The sequence below is a fragment of the Nannobrachium achirus genome (assembly GCF_963921795.1).
Source record: "Nannobrachium achirus genome assembly, chromosome: 4".
In the NCBI taxonomy this organism is placed as follows: domain Eukaryota; kingdom Metazoa; phylum Chordata; class Actinopteri; order Myctophiformes; family Myctophidae; genus Nannobrachium; species Nannobrachium achirus.
The window spans coordinates 37,544,072-37,566,189 of NC_137813.1; the positions used below are offsets into that span (position 1 = coordinate 37,544,072).

At 41.5% G+C, this 22,118-nt stretch overlaps 1 protein-coding gene across 1 annotated transcript in view; it reads left to right on the forward strand.

The window, feature by feature from the left end:
- The first annotated feature begins 9,959 nt into the window (after positions 1 to 9,959).
- Positions 9,960 to 22,118, forward strand: part of spop (speckle type BTB/POZ protein) — a 130,848-nt gene continuing 118,689 nt past the window's right edge. The window contains exon 1 of the mRNA XM_080724690.1: positions 9,960 to 10,024. The gene's annotated coding sequence lies outside the window, so the exon portion shown is untranslated. The remainder of the gene's footprint in view (positions 10,025 to 22,118) is intronic.

The following is a 22,118-nucleotide window of genomic DNA, read 5'->3' on the forward strand; positions in this document are numbered from 1 at the left end:
TCTTGAAGGGAGTTTCTTTGGAAGGGACAAATCACCAGCCTCTCTCCAGTCTCTATCCTGTTGCATTGTAGAGAGCTTGATGTGGCTTGCCTCTCTCTATATATTTAGTGACAGCTATGTCTGTAGCTTACACTAACTGGTAAATGTTAATTTTAATGATTGAAACTCATCTGCAGAGAGAATTTGGCAGCAATGACCATCTACAGTATCAGAAACTATTTTGTTGAGTGTATTACCAAAATTATTTTAACTGTAACTATTGTTTGAACCAATGGGAAAGTTTTAATGGTAATTAGGCTACATTTGTTAATGAATAGAATGGAAAAAGGGATGGGTGTATTAATGAATTGAACCTCGTTCAGCAGCAACAAAGCAGATTTCTGCCCTTTCATTTTAAACCCAGAAAGCTACAATCTTTTTGGTTTGTTTGATAAATTGCACTGTTTACCCAGAACTGTCAACATAAGTAGCACAATGAAATATGATGATATGTTCCATTCACAGAAATTGGGGACAATACAGGTGTACAGACAATACAGGCGTATGGCCAATGATTCAATAGAAAGCGCAATTTGGGGGACAATCCTACCTTGAACCATTTGAGATGGCAAAAGGAGGACAGCAATTCTAGCCTGTGAGCATCACAGCTGTTGGATTATTATATATAACACCTTAGTCATATCAATAAAATGGTCACCCAAGCACTTTGCTCCAAGCACTGACCATAAAAAGGCCATTCTAGGCTGTCAAGGTCCTTCATTCACATCTCAGGAAAGGACTGCGGCTGGAGAAATCCGATTTTGGGAACCATCTAAGTGATATTACGACCTCCTCACATTGTCTTAGGACAGCCTGGATTGATAAAGCCTATGTCATGTGTCAACACTTTGGCAAAAACAGTGTGCATTTAGGAGTGAAACTAGCACTGCACACTTTATACGGATATTAGCATGTGTATATATAAAAAAAGAAACACTCACATGCCATGCACTTGGATGGTGCAAAAGAAGATGGTCCTGTTGTCCTGCTGGCCTGGTCCCAATATTTACACATTCGAGGTCGCTATAGACCTGTCCAATGTAAGAGTGTATCAAAGTTTCCAATATCACGCTCCCCCCGGATAATTCCTTTGTAGAGGGAATCAGAAAGGAGGGATTCAAAGTCCATTTGTGGCAAGGGAGTCAGTGCCTGCAGACTATCCAGGTCATATATTTCTGACCTGATCTCTTTTCTCTCTATTTCATCTCTCATTCTACAAACACTCACTGTCTCGCACACGCACGCACGTACCGTGCACAGGCACGCATTCACAGACACACATATGTTTTTTTTTAAAGAGGAACAAGTGGCATATTGTTAAACTAATTAGAATGAATGACTGATAGTTGATGTTCAAAAGGAAAGGCAATATGAAATGATGGGATTGTATTATGGAACATGATGAGGGATTAGGACCCAGGCAGCCACAATCTGAAGTGTTTCAGCTTCAGACACTCTCTAATGCTGTGAAATGAGAACAGATCTGTTAAGGCTTCACAGAACACAGAAATGGGATAGAATTGGGTTTACGCTGTCTTACATTACCTCTCCCACATTGATAGGCCCTTAATGAGACTTAATTAAAAAGTCGATGGCATCTTTAATAGCCACAGCAGTAGTTGTTTTTCTGTGTTTTTAAAACGTTGGGGTGCTAATGACCAGAGGCAGTCTGATTTAGGAATGGAGGAGAGAATAATGTTCTGGCTGGTTGCAGGAGGTCATTATGACCGGTGTCAGAATTCTAAAGATAAGGCTTGTGTTTGGTAAATGCACCGTACTTCACTGCTCAGGTTTGCTTCAAAACGGACCACTGTTGGGGAAATTAAAAGTGTTATATATTACATTGCTATCATTATATTACTAGCATGAAAAGTAATACATCACATAACTTATTACTTACTGTGTCAAGTAATGTGTTATTATGTTTGCATTACTTTCACAAAACACAAATGGAGACTAAATTGAATAGAGAAGGGTGTCACAATATAGTAATGTGTTAATTATTTGACATACTGTAGTAGGCCCACCTATAATACCCAATTTGTTGTTCTTTATGTTTTCACCAGGCCAGATATAAATTGATAGAATTATAACAGTGAATTGAAACACAGATCTTAGTTTGAAGTTGTTTACCTTATGCATTGGAAATTACTTTATGGTGTTAAGATGTCAAAGGCACAAAAGCATTATTGTGAAGAATTTCTATTGAGACTCAATGTGAACCACTTCTGTTTTAACTACTGTTATAGTGTATGATTATAAATCAATTTTAATCAAGATATTCATAATATGATTATGACATTGAAATTACACTGCTAACAATTAAGTGGTAGTGCTACTTTTAACACTATCAATTAGGGACAACACATCCAATATTATGTGTCACTGATATAAAAACACATTTATCCATTTACCCATGCTCAACTGAGAGTAACAATGTTGTGGCCAATTATACAATTGAACTAAAGTAATAAGTGTCAAGTGATTAAATATAATAATTTCCACTCTTTTGGGGTATTTTTTGTCATGTATTCATCCTCTGCATTTATCCATACATATGCATGCTATTATTACAGTATCCAGGAAGCATTTAGGGGTTAAGTCCCTTAATGTACATGCAGGAACATTTCTACAACATGTCTGAGCAGGCCAGGGGGCTAACAGGGGACCTTCTACGGCCTCTCTACCCATTCAGCTATATGAGCAGTTTGATTTAGGAATAGAGGAGAGAATATTGGGCCTCTTTCACCAATACCTTTGTACGTTTTAAGTGTTCTAAGTGTTCTGGGAGGTCATGTCAGTCAGTCAATCAATCAATCAATCAATCAATCAATCAATCAATCAATATGTGATGTACACAAAATATACTTACATTTTCCCCCCAAAAAACGAAAGTTTTAATGTCTGAGCATATTCAGCTCTTAAGAGTTTAGAGTGTCAATGCTGCACCAAAACGTATATAGCCTAATAGTAGCAGAAGTTAAGATGCTCCTCCCTCTCCCTTTCTCTCTCTCTCTCTCTCTCCCTCTCTCTCTCTCTCTCTCTCACACACACACACACACACACACACACACACACACACACACACACACACACACACACACACACACACACACACACACACACACACACACACACACACACACACACATGCTCACAGATTCTGAATCTAAATGTTGATTCTTTTTATGCTATAAACTCTCCAGAGACATCAGTCTCTGCTACGTTTCAAATTGTTTTTTTCCCCCCTGAATGATAGTTGTAGGCTATGAGTGACTGAATTGAATATGCATTTCAAGCTTGTTCAAGCCTGACATTAGGGAGCTACCCAGCATAAACACCTCATCCTTTTCCTTCTTTTGGAAATGATCTCCATTTAGAATAGGGGGGCTGTCTTCCAAAGGATGCATCTAATTGGACGCAAAAGGGTTCCTTTCCAGAAGCTCTGGAAAGGAACCTTTGGCAGCGTAAGGAGTCATTAAACATGTCATTACAGCCTGGTCTTCTGATATAACTGGATGAATTCTGGATTTCCCGTTTGATCTGTGGAAATGATGTTGTGGGCTTTTCTGCTGTAATTCACACTAGAATGATGGAGGTCTGAGAGGGAAGTCCACACACACAAACATACTGATTTATGTACCCTGCTTCCATTCACACTGTGTGTGCTCTCTGTGAGCCTCTTTTCCTACAGGAGTGCACCAAATCATCCCATTACTGTGTATGGCCACATGACAAAAGACGAGTCTAGGATGTTCCCAGACTAGCTGCAGTCCTCCATCTGACTTGTAGTTCTTTGTTTCACTCTCGCGGTTGATTCTTTTTCTCCTTTCTCCAGTCTCCACTCAGCAGTCTGATTTGGCCTGCAGCGAGCGGCTGGTGATTCCCTGTGGAGATGTCGGCCTAAACAGCCGGGTCTGAAGTGATTATGTGAGTGCAGTGTGAGAGATTCCTTTAGGGCCTGTGGGAAGTCTACACAGCCTATGTTGACAGTAGCAATGAGAGAGAGAGAGAGAGAGAGAGAGAGAGAGAGAGAGAGAGAGAGAGAGAGAGAGAGTGTGAGAGAGAGAGTGAGAGAGTGTGAGTCTGTGAGAGAGTGAGAGAAAGAGTTGTTTGTAAAAAGATTATCTGAAAGAGCACTATAAGTGTTAGACTTAAAGAAATAGGTCTAGATATAAAAGGTCTAGATTTTATTGACAGCTATTAGCTTCTCTTCTATTTGTTTATTTTTTATTTTTTAATCTACAAATCCAATTAACATGGGACAATGGTAGGTGTCTTGTAACATTGCGCTATTTTTTGATAGCGCCGTCCATGGCTGCTGTGGTGACTACGTGTTGCGTTCTGTCGGTGTTTTTGTGTTTGTCTGTTTTTTGTTTTTGTTTATGTTATATGTGAAAAAATTGATTTGAATGCAAACATGTAGTATGCCAAAGCAAATTCCTATGTGTATTACACAATGGTTAATAAAGAAATCTGAATCTGAATCTGAACCTCATTGTGTATCTTAAAGCACTGCTATAATTGCTTTCAAATTTGCCTCAAGTTCACTTTTTAACTTTTTGGTATCTGTGATGCCATTCATGTGGTCCCTTCTGAGATATTTTACTCTCAGTGTGAGCCTTGTGCAAACATCAGAATCAGTAATTAAGCATCAACAATACGTCTTAAGGGTCTGTAACTATTAATTATTCATATTCACATTATCTCACATTGTCTTTTTAAGTACAGCCAAGCAATCCAATGATTTCCCTTCTGTTCTCTGCCATTGCCCTGTTTACGCAAAAATGTCCTTCAAGCATCTCCCTTTTAGAATCGATGAGCTAAGCTGAAGAAAGGCAAATTGCAGTTTATCACTGCCTAGCAGACAAATCCACGCTAAATGGCCACTGATTTTAACTCATTGGCTCAATAATCCATTGGAGAATTTACTCTGGGACACAGACACATTGCTGATGTATTTTCTGCATGGCTCTTGTTTCAACTGATTGCTCTGTATTGCACTGTTGTGAAGAAAAAAAGTTGAGCCGGAAGGCAAAGCTCTCTGTCTACCGATCAATCTTCGTTCCTACTCTCACCTATGGTCATGAAGTGTGGGTCATGACCGAAAGTATAAGGTCGCGGGTGCAAGCGGCTGAAATGGGTTTCCTCAGACGGGTGGCTGGTATCTCCCTTAGAGATAGGGTGAGAAGTTCAGTCACCCGAGAGAGACTTGGAGTAGAACCGCTGCTCCTACACTTGGAAAGGAGTCAGCTTAGGTGGTTCGGGCATCTAGTACGAATGCCCCCCGAGCACCTTCCTAGGAAGGTCCTCGATGCACGTCCCACTGGGAGGAGACCCCGTGGCAGGCCAAAGACCAGGTGGAGAGATTACATCTCCAAACTGGCTTGGGAACGCCTCGGTATACTCCCTGAGGGAGTGGAGGAAGTTGCTCGGGATAAGGAAATCTGGAAGTCTCAGTTGGAACTGTTACCCCCACGACCCGATTCCGGATAAGCGGTTGAAGATGGATGGATGGATGGATGGATGGAGTATTATTGTTACAACACAAACAAAAAAAGGAAACAGTATGAGCACAGTATGTATACAAAGAACTTGAAATGTACAAAGCACTATGCTAGTGGCTGCAGTCTCAGTGGAGTCTGAGACCTGAAAGTTGAAAGAACTTAGACACCTTCAGTCTATCCAGACAGTGCTTCTTTCATAATTGTACACAAACACATTCCTCTACCCCTTCTTCTTGTCCTGATTGAATAATTGGCTTGCCAATTTTTTGTCCAGCATCCAGCAACTTACTATACACTAAACATCCTCCATAATCGCTGTCTCCCTAATTCCTCAAAATGTATACATTTTCTTCCCCACTATACTTTCTTATTATTATTTCCCAGCCAGTATGCTGGAGTAATTGAGTGAGAGTAGTGGCTCTGGAGTCCTACGTGTAATCCACACTTTATACTCTAATTGAAGTGCAAATTCAATACTCCCTCATCAACTCCTTTCACTGGCTTGTGCATTTGCCCACAACCCAGGTAATTACAAGGAGACCGTCAGTTCAAACATTTCGCGGAAAATAATCTTACGAACAATAATCTTACAAACAATAATGGCTACACACAACACCAGAACAACGTGTTGTCAGTCACTGTTTAGTTTAAAGTGAGTAAGGACAGAGCTAGAAGAATAATACTAAATTCAAATCTCCAACACTTATGCTAAAATTGTGTGGTGGTGATGATGATGATAATACGATAATAATTGTATTATTATCATTTGTATAGCCCTTTTTTTCTTGAAAATATAGAGTAGGCAATTATTCTTTACCCCTTTTTCTCCCCAATTTAGTCCTTATGCCCAATTAATTCCTCCCCCCACACATTTCTGTCTTGACACTGCTGTTGTATCCTACTGACTCACCTGCCCGAGAGGAGTCCCACGGAGGAAGTAGGGCCTTCGTCCTACTCCTCAACACTCAACACCCAACACTCCATCCCATCCACGTATAGTACATGCAGTGACCAATATTCACCCTCCCTGCGGGCCTCCCTCCGAACACGGGCGCCTGACAAAGCTGGATGCACCATGGTGGTGCAAAATACATTTCACCAAATTAATGATTTGGTGAATCACATTCTTCTGAATGGTCAATATGCTATACTGCAGGGTTCCCCAATAGGCCCCCATTTGCGGCCCTCGGGGGGCTACTGTCTGGCCCCCACCAACCCCAGTAATAATGGTGGTATAAGAGCAGCAACAACACTAGTATAACATATTTGTCGGGTGGAAAGCTTGTATCTCCGAATTTGTACGTTCTTTTGCAAATCATACAAGGCCATCGCACAAAAGTAGTGAAAACAGCAGATCTACAAGCACACAACGCCTCGCACCGCGAGGCGTTGTGTGCTTGTAGATCGGCTGTTTTCACTAGTTTAAATCATTTTTCAAATGACAAATGCAAAACGGTTTTGGACATACAAGATTTTCACCCGACAACGACGATATCTGAACTGTCGCTGGAGTAGCGGGAACGCCACTGTCGCCCCCTGCAATGTTGTGGCCCTCGGCTTGGTACCCTAGACATAATAATTCGGCCCTTGGGGAAAACTAATTGGGTAACCCTGTGCTACTGGATCAGCACACACATATAAGCCCATCAACAACTACTGAACACGTGCTCACTGTTCATGCATGCAGGCGACACCGCGCTCCTGCCCTAGCATGCACAGCTATGCTCACGCAAATGTCTCCCCTCATGTATTGGTTTGCTTATATTACTGTCTCCACGTGTGGGAGTGCAGTTTTGCAGCTTTAATTAAACTTCCTCTATTTTCTCTCGGCATGGCCCCAAAGGGCCCAGACTTCTTCTCAACCACATGCTTATTTATGTATAATTGCATTTAACTCCAGAGCTGCCTGAGACACAGCTGAACCCCAATGACAGACCTGTGGCATAAACTGGGATTGAGAGAGTAATACAATTTCATGTACTGAAGCATTGCATTGGCTGGGAACATGCTACATTATGAATATGTATGGCTGTTCATTAAAAAGTAAGAAGTAGAAAAGTTTAGATTATTGCTTGAATAGCTTATGTATATCAAAATGTCAAAACAAATCTATACAGTCCTGTACTGTGGGAATATGGTTCCCACAGTTCCCGGTGCAAACAGACCACACAAACACAGTCACTGTAGCTGTTGTTTTCATCAAGAGATCAAAGGAAAATAATCCAGGTGACATCACGCTTCGACTTCCCTTTTTACATTTGCCAGATTGTTTTCATCTGTTGTTTAAGGTATTGGAAGAACTTCACAGCAAAGTCAAAGTAGGTCCCTTGTTTCTTTTACATTTCAAAAGAGAAATCACGTTTCAACATTCTTATAATATTGTGAAATTTCCAACATACCCAATAGCCTACATAGGGTAATTCTAGGTTATGACAATTAACAACACTGCCTGCACTAATAAACAAAAAGTTTGTATAGGCCCTGGCCCACATTCAATTATTTTATTCAACACCCATTTAATTAAAGGTGCAGTAACTCAGTTCAAAAAAACATTTTCATGTCAAGTAGAAATGTTGAGCATTGACAGTTTTTGGACACTTGTATATATTCTTCGTTCCCTTCTTTGTTGTACCTTGCTCTTTACTGTGCTCTGTTCTTTTTTATTCTTTTCATACCTCTCTGTAACTTTGTAAATATCCTTATACTGCTGTGCTGCCTCTGGGCGACTGATTTTCCCCCTTGGGATAATAAAGGTATCTATCTATATCTATCTATCTAAGTATTTGGCTGACCCCAATTTGAAGAGGTTTGTAAGAGAACCTTTGTGTGATCAATCTTCTAAATTATTTAAAAATTCAACATTTATCTATATTCTTTATAAAATAGCCAATCCACAAGCACAGTGCGTCACATCATGACAAGGTTAAAGTGGTTAAACAGATTTTTATGGTATATTAATACATTTTTGCTGGGGACCCCCTGGAACCCCAGGGGGGTCCCAAGTATACAAGTATGAACAAAAGTTATTTTTTTGTTAAAAGGTTAAAGCTCTATATTGTGCTAGTATCAGGGGTCAGCAACCTTTGAAATGAAGTGCCATGTTTTTATTTTCTAGATCAGGGGTTTTCAAAGTGGGTGGGGTGCCGCGACGGCAGTCCAGGGGTGTCGCGAGAACATTTGGTAATATTTTGAATTTATTTGAACACTTAAACAAATATTTGGTATCATTTTAAACTTGATGTACAGAGTTATTTTCAGTACGTTTTGACCAAAATGGTAATTATCTCAACGTTTTCCTCACGACATAATCCCGATAAATATGCCACGAATATAAGGTACTGGGAGTGAAAATTATGAATGTCATGTAGGTAATATTATAATATAATGTAGGGGTGCCTCTGATGAAAAAGATATTTATATGGGTGCCCTGAGCCCAAAAAGTTTGGGAACGAACCCCTGTTCTAGATAGTCAGTGTGCCATGTCAACATGAATTTTAATGACATGCCATCAAATATTCTGAGGACAAATCATCTCATAGCAATAATCCACCTATCTCATGGACAAGTCCTCCTCAGTCAGAGTTCAGATCTGCCAGACTCAGTGTGCCAGTGATCACCCTCCCCTGCATGTGCCATGTTGGCACCCGTGCCGTACCTAAGGTTGCCTACCCTGCTATATACCTGTAGCATAATGTTTGTTCATGCAGGGGTCTCCCTGTCTCAGCAGCTCTTTAATAGACATAAAATACATTTTTAGGCTAGTTTCTAATTTAATTTGGAAATTTCTTTTCAAATTTTACTTGTTTATATGAGTTCTCTCCTGATGAAATTGGTATCCCGGCCTGAAAATGTTACTAAAGAGCTGGAGAGTTTATATATATATATATATAAGAAGAAAGAAAGAAAGAAAGAAAGAAAGAAAGAAAGAAAGAAAGAAAGAAAAAATAATAATTTATAATATTAATTTGTCACTGGATAACAGCTTGATTGGAATAACTCCAAATATAATATTTAGTGAGGCAACCATAATTATTTATTGGCAAACTGCACAAATATGCAGACACATTGTGAGCTTGTAGATCGGATATTTTCAAATGGCTGAAATGTGATTAATGTTTTGTAATAATAATCAAAATGTAAGTAACTAGTAAAAGTTTTCAAATAAATGTAGTGGAATAATAATTGGATCACAGTGGAGTAAAATGGAAATACTCAAGTAAATAACAAATACCTCCAAATTGTACAGTAGGCTACTTAAGTAAATTAACTTAGTAGTTTCCACTACTGCACAATTGAAAGCCGGCTAAGTTAATGCATTACATTACTACAACTCCAGACACCGTCTAAAACCAAAACAGTCACAGCATGGCAATGTTTTCATTGGGCGTGTCTCCTTTCGTCACAGTCGTAACCCGGATGTGGAGTGACAGCTTCTGTCAAAAGAAATCCTTTGCCTTTCGGCGAACAACGAAAGAAAGGTGAGTTTTAAAGCAATGGAAATCACTACAGGGGTTACATATGAGTAGTATGATGTTATGTCGTAGCGTGTGTTTGTATTTCATATTCGACTAAATACGAGAAGCACTTTTTTCAAAGCTAACTGCACTGCATAGCTATAGGCTAACGGTACGGTAGCCCCATGCAGCTGGCTGCCAGATTGGTTACTGTTGTGTTGGTGGGATGGTGAGTCGTAGTTGTGCTTCATGTTTCTGTTTCTACGGGGTTGCCTCTTGCTTTGAATGGTTAATGCTAACCTGCCGACGCTGGTGAATGCTAACCTGGTGAATGTTAACCTGGTCGGACCAACGGGAGTTCGAACCATGGGGCAGCCCCCCTTTGAATGTGACCACGAAATGAATTGATCCCAAGTAAGCACAGGGACATGCTAGAATAATGAATCCACCCATAAAAACGCTGATTTCATGCATCCCCTAGCTCCATTAGAAGGCAATTTGTGCCAAATAGTGGCCGTGATTTCCCCAAGATTAAATTTCCATTCGCAGTGTAGGACAGTGGACAACGCTGCAGGTGGTTGCACTTTGCCAAAAACTGATCTCAATAAAGGTGAGGAGTTGTTGCTGGCTGCTGAGTTGCAGAATAGTGTCTTGAGCTTGTTGAGAAAGCATCCTGGAACCAGAGCCCTAGAATGGAGAGTTAGGCCAACTACGTTCACTTTATGGGGCGAGTCCAATGGCGGCTCGTGGGGAGCTTCTAAAGTGACTAATGTTAGAAAGCAATAGCAACTGACAGTCTCACGATAACAGAGTATGCCTTTCATTGCCTTACTTTCAGCTGCCACTCGGTGGTGCTATTGTGCATGTCAACAACGTTATGACAACGCATTGATTAGCCAGTGATAGGGCAACAGCCTGACTTCAATGATTTTAAACCACGTTATTTTACATCGTTTTTTGGCAATAGTGTAAAGTAAATATTAAAGCGACTTTAGTTATCCCTGTACAATACTTTAAAATGGTTGTAATATTGTATATTTACCTAAAAATGCAGATATTCGCGACGCTTCTATTGAAACCAATGTTATTTAAATCTCCCGCTTGTCCTTTTAGAGCTGAAACATGGGTCACGTGACGCAGTTCATTTTCAGACCCCTCGGTGACACGACTCTCTCTCTCAATTGACTCTGCCTGGAACCACCAGTGTTTACTGTTTTCAAATTCACACACATGAAATAAATGAAACGTGTGGCCATTGATGTTAAACCATTTTGACTGTTAACACTTAACAGGCAAAGCAAGGGTTGTCATGTTGTCTCCGCCAGGCCAAAAGGCATGGCCGAGACTGTTTCGCCCCTGTCCGTCCGCGTATCCTTCCTGTCCTTTTCTGTGGAAAGCTAATCTCCGGCACCGTTGGCATGATGGCAGCGAAACTGTGCACACACACTCCCTGGGTGCCAAATCAGAACTTCTGCCCCCAATCTTTTGCATGGGTCTTTTATAGCGCCACCAGGAGGTGGATTTGTGCAAAAAAAATAATAATTGGACAGTACTCTTACATCACGCAAATCGGTACACAGTATCTCTATAGTCATTAAACGAAACAGGTCTTTCAGATTTTTCATATTCCATCCTAATTGGCTTCCAAAGTTTGCAAGAGTGCTCCCTTTTGAACAAAATGCCTCAAATCATGACCACAGAGTGCGATTTCTGTGAAATGTTGCACACACATTCCCACTAGGCAGAGGAAGAAATGGCCCTGTTATAGCGCCACCAGCAGCTACATTTTTACAAAACAATTTGTTTTGATCAAAATTCCTCAAATCATGACAGGCTGCAGATGACATGGCACCCTTTGCCTATTATATTGCCACCAGGAGGCCACAATAACCTACCTGACCTGGCGGAGACCTGTGCTCGGAAGAGCACTGCTTCTAGACTAGTTTTGGATGCACTTGGGGCACTCATTATTCATCTGTCTTTCTCCTGACACCTCAAACTCATCCTCTCCCTGTTTTCTGTTTTTAGTATTTAATTCACACAGTTTGACAGCACATAGCTAAATAAATAAAAAACAAATAACAGGCTACACCATTGATTGATTGATGAAGACTTTATTAGAAGTTTGGAAGGAAAAGGTACAGTTTCATGACAGTGCACTCTTGTACAAGGTAAACTAAAAGGAGATCATGATAAGCTTTTAGGCTTATTTACCCAGGAAACCTTTATGTATCTAATATAACATCTCCTTTTGCACAAAGTAGTGCAATGCAATATAGAGGGCGCCAGATCCCTTTGAGTCACACCCTACCAATACTTCCTGTTCATCCACAGAGCATTGATTCTAGTCATTTTCTCCATTAGATTAAAGTGCTTTCTTTTCACCTTTTTCAACTTTTATTACTTGTCAAAATACATTTTATTTGTCTGCCTCATCTTTTTACCATCCCAAGTAATAAAAGTTGAAAAAAGTGAAAAGAAATCTAATGGAGAAAATGACTAGAATCAATGCTCTGTGGATGAACAGGAAGTAGTGGTAGGGTGTGACTCAAAGGGATCTGGCGCCCTATATCTTGCATTGCACTACTTTGTGTAAAAAACAGTTATAAAGAAGAAAAAGAAAAGAAAAAGAAAATAAATACAGTGGAAAAGGGGGAGGTAAGTACGGGCTTAGGTTAGTATTAGTCTATTACAAGTTTCGAGTAGAAGCCGCCTGTAAGTGACTTTTCAGACCTTAGTTTAAGGCTTTCAGTAGGGCGTTCTACATGTTAGTGGTATCGCAGGAGCACAAATTTGAATCTTTTTTAGAGCCAAATCTGGGTTGAACATAGGGCAGTCACGATTAATACATAATCGTCTATTCGTGATTATTTTTCATATTCGCGATTATCGTCAATTATTGACGTTTAGGAAGTATTTTGTCAGGTACATGGGTATCTTAGTAGTGTGGTGTATCTTGTACACCAGGCCCATTGCAAGATGCTGTACTCTGTCGGTAAGGTGAGCCAGAGAAGGAAGGCCAAGCAGGACCCTAATCAGTTTGTTTTGGGCTGTTTGGAGGTTTGATTTTAAGGCATTTGGGGCATCGCGATACCATACGTGGACTCCATAGTCAATGAGTGCTAGAGTCTTCCATGTATTGCTATTGACCAGCAGGGCGACCCTCTGCAAGGAACACATTTGTTGGTTGACTTTTTTGATCACCTTAGTTGTCACTTTTTCACTGGAAAGGTTTGCCTCTAAGATGCAACCCAGGTAGGTGATTTCTTGTTATTACAGTATCACCCACTTTGATTGTGAAGTTATCGACTTTGCTGAGGTTATGAATTGACCCAAAGAGGATGGATTCGGTTTTACCTAGGCGTATTGATAGTTTGTCGTCATTGAGCCAGGTGCATATCTTATTTAGTTCACAGCTGAGGACCTTTTCAACCTGCAATGTATCACTGCCTGAGTCTGAGACTAGGAGAGTCGAGGCATCCACGAACAGGAACAGATTGCAGTCACAAACACATGACATGTCGTTTACATATAGGAACAATAGAGGGCAATGTAATGCACGTTTATTTGCATAGCACATTACATACAAAGACAGATAACTAACTTACATACAGCATACAAGGACTTTCAAAGGAATAAAGCGCATTTAAAGAGTAATACAGAATAGAAGGATAAGAAAATAAAAATAAATCTTAAGCTCTTTGTGTGACAAACCTCATTCATACATTTCAACTAGGCGATTGAGGGTGACACACTAACTACAGTGTACAGTAGTTTGACCATAGAAGGGTTTTGGAACACAGCAGGCTACTGCACAAGTTGGAACTTCCTTTGTGTATAATATTCCATTGTAGCTACTGCATGTATCCTGGATACTCTATATGTGTGTGTGTGTGTGTGTGTGTAGTGTACAGTATGTGGGTGCCTGTGTCCTTGTGGAAATAGTATTGGCAAATTCTTTAAATAGTGTGTCTCAGCTTCCAGGTGACTGATGGCTGGAGTCTGACACATACTGTAGGACTAGAACAACTCAATGACTTCCAGCAAGTTTAGAAAGTTAACCGAAAAGTATTTTAAACCTATGTGGAAGTCAGTTTCTTACTTTTCTCTGACTGACAACTTATTTGACATTCTCTGACTTGCCCTGGTGAGGTAAACAACAACGCCCCTGGAGTTTACCGCACCACCACCTTTTGCTGCATGTTCAAACTAAGAATTATTTGCAAACTAGGCAAAGTATCCCACTTATTAGCATAACAATGGCACCACCTTTTTTTACCAATACATCGTTATGGAAAATTGTGTTCAAAACGATAGAGGAAATAGAAAATGTCCTATACTTGCATCCCCGTTGTCCAATTAGAACAAGTTGCACTGCGGGGCTTCTGTCCAAAATTACACATTATGTTCATGTTAACAAGATTATTTTGCAGGGGGGCAAGACAGATGAGGTATTGCTGAATGCTGAGCTGTGCACATTGATGAAAACTATCATTAGACAGGTGGCCAGTCCTGAGATTTCCAGCTGGCAGCTGGCAGATACAGACAATGCTGCTTTTGTTTACACTGTAGGTCTGCGTGTGCAATGGGATCAGACTATTTGTCAGTTTGAAGTGCCGGCCTTGAGTGCTTGTATTGTTTTAAAGTGTGTTCATTTTAAGACGCTAATATGCATTGTGGTTTGCCCTCTAGTCGACTGTGTTCATTCAGCTTGCAGTGGCATGTTAAACCACTCAACCACTCAATGAGATGTTCGCTATATACACAGCCGGCGATCCACCCAATGGCTCCCTCCCTCTTCATACACTGTAGGACGGAGCCATTTGGCTTATTTACGGGAGGTGCTTCTGTAACTGCTGGGAATAGGCTAACAGCCAATCGAAATACAGGGTGGAGGCCAAGCTAATAGAATCTGACAGGAATGGAGTCATAGAGGCCACTCAGGCGTCGTAAAGCTGTCGCCGTTTTAAGCCCCTAAATTTGTCGCTATTACATGACTACCTCTCCCTCCTCGTGTTCCTATAGTGGAAACTTGGAGTAGGAAGGTACTGCTCATTTCTCGTGGCCTGTCTCACTGTGCAAACTGGATCCTTCTCCTACTGTGTTTGTTTGTGTGGCAGGGTGGGTAGGTGTGTGTGTTGTGATAACGGATACATTTTGTGCCATGTTTTTTTTTTTTGTTTAGCACAACTGCTTAGCTGATGTCTGTCCATTTAGAATTTTGTTCACACACAATACACATATACATACTATCAAAGGTACAATTTACCTTGTTGTTGTAGGCTACCTGAGAATATTACAAAGGGATTACACACATCTAACCCCAACAAAAGCTGTACACCGTCCTAGTTACTAATACTTGGTAAGGGACAGAGTTTTAGTTGGGACTTATTTCTAGCTAATTTCTCACTTTGCTGATGGCTTGCGAGGGAAGGCAACAGGTATTGAATTAGTTTGCATGAGAGGAGGGAAATTGAAATATGGATTGGGGTCGCAAATGCCTGCCAGTGCTATTGGCTGTTTGTGATGTGGAGGATGAGATGTATTTTCTGTGTGTGTATGTGTGTGTGTCAGTGTGTGACTGATGCAGACAGTGCTGGTATCGAATGGCTTTCTACCACTTCCGCACAGAGCTATTTTCCAATAACAAGCTGGGAGCGGGAGTGACACAGATGAAGTGGATGTTTTAAGAGGAAAAGTAATCTTAAAGGGAAGCTAGGCCATTCCTCACTCTAATACCCAACTTCCCTTACCCCAACCCTCCAACCTCAGCTACTGCTTCCATCTTGGAGTCAGACACAAGCTACTTGTCTCTCACCATCTGCCTTTTAGATGTATTTAAATCATGCATGCATGCTAAGCATGGGGCAGGGTGTGGACCACTGGACCTTTGGTTCAACCAGTCATGTCCCTGTTCTCTCTCAAGGCTTTGCAGCCCAACTCCTGACCTGGGGAAACTGCCTGAAGAATATGAATACCAACACAGCAAGTTAAATGTGTCACAGGCGTGCTGAAAACGTCTGACCTGTTCCGATGTTTTGATAATCAAAATTATAATAGTGCCAAAGCTGTAGTGTCTGATTTGGTATTTGGATGGGAAGCAAATATGTTTTTGATTAAATGATTGAAGTGGGTATTAGGTCTAGGTACTGTAATGTGCAAATTCAAGTCTAGTCCAACCAGAGAGAAATGCTTTATAAAAATCTGTGTGCTTGCGGTTGTGAAAGGGAAAAGAAAGCATTAATAAAATGGAGCAAGCGAACTCATTTGCTTTGGAGCGGAGACTGAGGGAGGTAGGAGAGCAGCGATTTGTGAGATTCAGATGAAGAAAGCCTCAATGTTTTATTGAGTATTTTTTGCTTCATATTTTCTCTGCTGCTTGTAGACTGTGTTCAGGTGCAACAGTGTGTTGCAATTCAAAGTCCCATTTGCTTCCTCTGCGAATACAAAGCCATTAAGTTTTAAATGGCATCAAATCTCCCATGTGTTCACCCTGTCCATCTGAGTCCATAAACACAATTTCAAACACAATTTCAGGGCAACAGTTGCAGTGTCTACACAGCAAAATCCTGTGTTCATTTAACTCTGGAGTTTGTTCTTTCAGCCAATAACTTTATAACTGCCAGTGCCTTTAGTTTTTTAAGTGAGGTCACTTAGATTTCACACAACCTCAAATGACACTGCTGAGCTGTACTTGAGCTGTGTGTTACGGGTCCTTTTCATTTATATAGTTTGAGCTGATTTTGAGACTGAGCTACTGCCACCCCGGGAACTGTAACCCTGTACAGTTCCCGGGGTAGCAGTAGCTCAGTCTGTAGGGACTTGACTTAAGAGGCATAGGGTTCCCGGTTCAAGTCCAGCCCCGACCACACAGAGGGCAGATTGCTGGAGAGGTGCCGGTTCACCTCCTGGGCACTGCATAGGTGCCCGTGAGCAAGGCACCAAAAACCCCTAACTGCTCCTGGCCTGGGCTTCGGGTGTGTAGCGTTGTTCCGACGTCCCACTGGTCCGACGATACCTGACCCTAACCTTTACCCTAACCTCAGTAAAACTATGCCAAAACTTAACCTTAATCCTAACCCGTCCCTAACCTCAGTAAAACTATGCCTAAACCTAAACCTAAACTAAATCGGACAAATGGGAAGTCAGACTATCGAGATTTTGCCCTGGGCTTCAGCTTCACTACTTTTTGCAGTCAATCACTTCACCTTCTGTCCACATTTGCATGTCTAGTGGCTGTATTTCTGTATTTCAGGTGTATTTGTGTGTAACAAAATAATGTCCTTGTCCTCATAGGGATTAACACTTATGTTGCAATGATTTTTTCTCTTCAATGTCTCGCGTTGCCATGGTTACCATAGACTTCCATGTAATTGTGCAATTGTGTAAAAAGTGCATGCCCATGCCTAGATGATGCACCACGTGTGTAGATGCTGTTCACAGCTTTCAAACAAAAAAATCCGCTTGGAAATCCGTTAAGGCATTCATGATTTATGGGCCATTATGTTTTCTTCAGATGTAAACAAACATGGCTGCCATGTTTGAAAGAATGGGTTGGTATGGGGGTTAAACATGCAATTTCGCGATCGCGATCATGCCTAATACATTTCTGGAGGTCCAAAAAAAATTTTTTAAAACTTTTTTTTTTTTCAAAAACGGCCCAAACTCGGGAAACTCGGGGTTGGCACAGCGTTGGTATCAATACAAACTCGGGAAACTCGGGGTTGGCACCAGATGTTTTAATAAAGAAAACCTTCTAATCTTCTTCTTCTGCTGTAAGTAACCATTAAATTAAAGGGACCTTGCCCTCTCAGAACGAGAGGCATGCAATTGTCGACTGACCAGTGCACTGAGAGAGTCATGAAATCGATAGCTCATACCATTCTGACTTAGAATTTGTTTTGGTCACAAAACCAGGCAAAGAGAGTAGAATATGAAACAGCTTTTGCAGAGGCTCCTCTGGTGTAGCTTTATTGATTTACCGTTGCTTTTGTCCAATTACAGCTTGGTATTTTTGTCCGAGCCGATTCGACCAGCCGTTAAAGACCTGAACGGACAGGACGGGCCAAAGTTCTTCTGGGTGCTGACATGGTCCCATTCTCCTCGTGTCAAAGAAGCCTACCTTTTGAATCTCCAAAGTCCCAGAGAGAGGTATGGGGAATAGAGCCTGCTGTTTGACACATTCCACAGACTCACTGAGGATACAGCTATACCGAATGAGAGGTTCTGTCCTCCCACCACTCCTGGCTAGTTCCTCTTAAGAGATTCACTAGCATTTACTACATAAAGAGAAAATAATGCTCTGTCTGTGTGTCAGTCTGTCCACGCGTGTGTGTGTGCGTGCGTGCGTGCGTGTCTGTGTGTCTTAGGCTGGAGGCTCAGAATATTACATGTCTGACTGGAACTGGATCTGTGCCTGTATGAGACTGCATGGTTTTGTATGTACAGTAGTATGTGCGTGCTGTGGGTTAGGCGCCTATGGTCAGGCGAGTTGTGTGTGTGTGTGTGTGTGTGTGTGTGTGTGTGTGTGTGTGTGTGTGTGTGTGTGTGTGTGTGTGTGTGTGTGTGTGTGTGTGTGTGTGTGTGTGCGCGCGCGTGTGTGTGTGTGTGTGTACTTATATCAAAGGTTGCACTAGAATTGCTGGTCAGCATGATTACGGTTCACTGGATACCATCATCGTTTAATCCATGAAAATAAATGTAGCCAATAGTTACTAAATTTGGGTCTCGACTCTCGAAATGTTTTGAACATAGAGTAGCTAAGCTAATCAAAAATGTGAACAGCTTCATCTTATATAAGGGAATAAATTAGCTACATTACAATTACACATTTTGTGATCGTGGCTCTGTACGAAATTATATCTCAATAAAATATGGCATCATCAGTTTAATATAATACACAAGCAATCAAAGAGTTTGAACAAAAATGGGCCCTTGGGATAATCCTTTGTAGCTTTGATTGATTCATCTGGACGGTAATAAATCACAATATAGGCTACGCACGCAGGTATGGTGACATAATTATGTCCTGAATGTGTGCGGCCGTCCATGCGTCTAGAGGCAGCAGACATTTTCAGTTCCAAGTGGTAACATTTTACATGTTGGGACCATGCATTCCTTGTATCCATCTGTTTTCAAATGCTGTGCATTGCTGTTGATTTGTATTAGGACAATTGCCATTAGAATTGCCGCGGGTCTCGGGTCGGAGCTTCTAAAATGGATGGACCTATGAGGATTTTCTTTTATTATATTAAACTCTTTAACCATAGGTTTTTGCATATGCAATATAATTACATTCTAAAATCCATATTGTTTGTTCTCGCATTTTGAATGAGCCACATTTAATCTTAATAGCAGATTGAAAAGGACCCATTCTGGAGTGCAGTGCAGCAGTGAGCCACACTGCCTCCTGAAAACCTTGGAGATTTTATTTTAAACAAAAACCACAGGATGTTGAATCTGTGTGGACATGCACGGTAAAATAATCTGCTTTGCTATAGCTCCGAAGGAGCGGTGGAGATGACACTCAGACGGCCACTGTGAAAATTAGCATAATGTATCCTGTGCATTGGCTCCAGTACAGGTCTAGAGACCCAGTCGGATAGGGTTTCCTCTGGTCCGTTTCAGTCATTTTTAATTGTTTTCAGGTCTGTTCGGTCAAAATTGTTTGACCCTGGCACCCTTTATTACAGTGTGTCTGATTTGCAGTGATAATAATTATAAATTGTCGTGTTTTCTCTCTTCTTTTTTACCGGATAAGGTGACCAGAGAGAATTATAGTTTTTGTCATAAAAAACTATCAAAAATGTCTGTTCGTTGAGTTTCCGGTGGCGCTGAACAAGATGGCAGCTTAGTAACAGAGCTCCTGCACCAGCCTATAATTTCCCCTAATTCAGTGAGTTTAATACATCTAAAGTGATACAAACAAAGGAATATGAGTGGGGGAAAGACGCAAGGAGAGAAAAAAGGAGGATACGAGCTAAGAAAAACCACCGTTGGGTCGATGATCGGGGGCGACGCACACGCCGAGAAAACAACAACACAAAATGGAGACCGCGGGGGTGGAAGCGACGGCGGCGGCGACGACAGAGGCGGCGGTAGCCGCGGAGATGACGGCCAGGGCGGCGTGAACCACGGGAGCGGCGACCGAGACTGCGGGAACCGGGGAGACGGCGACAACAGCGGCGGGAGTCGCGGAGGCGGCGACCGCGGCGATGCGAGCCGTGGAGACGGCAACCGCGGTGGAGGAAACCGTGACGGCGGTGATCGACACCCTGTGATGGCACCGAAGCCACTACTGATGGATATGGCTTCTCTTAAAACTGTGGTGAGTGAGGCGATGGCGGCGGGGTTGGCCACAATCCAATCAGAACTTAAAAAAGACCTTTCTGAATTCCGAAAATGCCTTGGAGAAGATATTAAAAAACAAATGGAGGAATTTAGAACGGAAATAAACAGAAAGGTACAGGATTCTACAGACAAGCTGGATGGAGCAGTGAAAAGAATGGGGGAAATGGAGGAAAGCTTTGCCACCATGGAAGAATGGGACATTGGAGTTAAAGACACCCTCATTCAGATGCTCTCTAACCAGCAAGAATTGGAGGACAAACTGACTGCAATAGAAGGATATTCACGTAGAAATAACATAAGAATTTATTCAATTCCAGAGGGCGCAGAAGCGAATTCCACAGTCACATTCATAGAAAATCTGATAAAGACTGAACTGGGGGATATAAACCTGGTACAGGACCAGAACTTTGGAATAGAACGGGCTCATAGAGTTGGGCCAAAGCCGCCTGCGACCGCTCCACCGCGCTCCATATTGGTCAAGTTCCTTCAGTTTCCAGTGAAAGAGGAAATACTTATTACAGCCTGGAAGAAGAAACCCTGTGTTCAAGGTAAACGGGTCTATTTCGATAACGACTACCCGGAAGCTGTACAAAAAAAGAGAATGGAATATGCTCCAGTCAAAAAAGCTCTCCTGAATAAGAAAATACGCTTCAGAACCCCGATGACTAAAATACGAGTTGAATTTGAGAAGGGCGTGTACACAACATACGACAGTGCAGCACAAGCAACTGAAGACCTCAGAAGCAAGGGATTCACCGTGGAGAACTTCACCCCAAGGAACAAGAAGAAGAAGAAGGGTATGACAGCGGAAAAGCTTGCTGAGCTTCTGCCATGGAAAATGGTGAGGGCCCAGCACACTGGAGCCAAGGATCTGTTCCAGCAGCAGATTCGGGAGAGGCTGAGTGAATATCGCAGGAAGGAGCCTGGAGAAGAGGGAGCAACGCAAGACTAAGAGGAGGGGTGAGCGCCTTAACCCCCGGTCAAATGGAACCCGAGGTGTGTTATAGATAACTATGCAAATAACAGTATCCTTTAAATACGTTTAAAAGTTTTAGATAATGGCTGGTGCTTTGGTAATGTTTGAGCCACACATCTGTTTTTGTTTCTTTCTGCTTACGAGGGGCCCCATTTAGTGGCTAGCACCCCTCATTACGGAAGGCCTTCTTTGATGCCTTCACCTGTATTAGGAACTTTTGTGTTATTGTTGTTTTTTATTGTCTTATTTTCTTTTTCTTACTACTTGTTGAGGTCTGGGATGTTGCGGGTACAGTGTCAACCTTTTGTTATGTGGGATGTTGTCATGGTCTGGAATGATACAGGTCTGGGATTTACACTATCTGCTCACTGGTGGGTGCTGAATTATGGCATACAGGGCTTAAAAAAGAAAGAAAAACATGCAATACCAACACTATAACTTATTATCCCTAAATGTAAATGGGTTAAATAGCCCAATCAAGAGGAGTAAAATGATTGCAAAAATAAAAAAGGAGAAGATTAATATTGCATTCTGGCAGGAAACCCACCTGTCCGATATAGAGCACGAAAAGCTTAAAAAAATGGGCTTTAAAAATACCTTCTTCTCCTCATATAAAAATGGTAAAAAGAGAGGTGTTGCCATTTTGATTTCTAACGCAATTCGATTTGAATTCATATCCAAAATAATTGATAAGGAGGGTAGATATGTCTTATTAAAGGGGAAAATTGATCATAAAGAGGTGACACTATTTAATGTCTATGCCCCACCAGGGAGTGATATGTCTTTCTTTAG